Here is a 615-nt window from a genome sequence, read left to right as displayed (position 1 = left end):
GATTGGCATGGGATAGAGCACGGTTTAGGGCTGTTGTACATAGGGTCGCTATGAGTCGCAAACGACTCGACGGCACATAACAACAACAACAACAACAACTTTTCCCTATGCTGAGGAAATTACCCTCTGTTCCTATTTTGTTCATTGTTTTAAACAGGAAGGGGTTCTGATTTTTTCAAAGGGCATTTCTGCATCCATATGATCATGTGGTTCTTGTTCTTTGCTTATTAATGTAATGAATCACATTAATTGCTTTTCTTATGTTGAGCCATCCTTGCATATGTGTTATGAATCTCTCTTAGTCATGATAAATTATTTTTTTTTTTATGTACTATTGGATTTTGTTTGTCAGGATTTTATTGAAGATTTTGATATTGGTCTATATAGTTTCTATTTTGGTAATGTCTTTACCGGATTTTGGTATCAAGGATATGTTTGATTCATAGGAAAAGATTAAGAGTATTCAATCTTTTTTTTTAAAAAGTACTTTATGTAGAATTGCCAAGACTAGACTGTTGAGAGTGCTGAAGAGCAGTGGTGTCTCTCTGGAGACTAAGGTGTGTCTGATACAGGCCATAGTCTTCGCAATCACCTGTTATGCATCAGAGAGTTGGA

This window comes from Elephantulus edwardii, unplaced genomic scaffold (genome assembly GCF_000299155.1).
Source record: "Elephantulus edwardii isolate Elephantulus edwardi_28Jun2011 unplaced genomic scaffold, EleEdw1.0 scaffold00313, whole genome shotgun sequence".
Lineage (NCBI taxonomy): Eukaryota > Metazoa > Chordata > Mammalia > Macroscelidea > Macroscelididae > Elephantulus > Elephantulus edwardii.
This window is presented reverse-complemented; position numbering follows the sequence as displayed.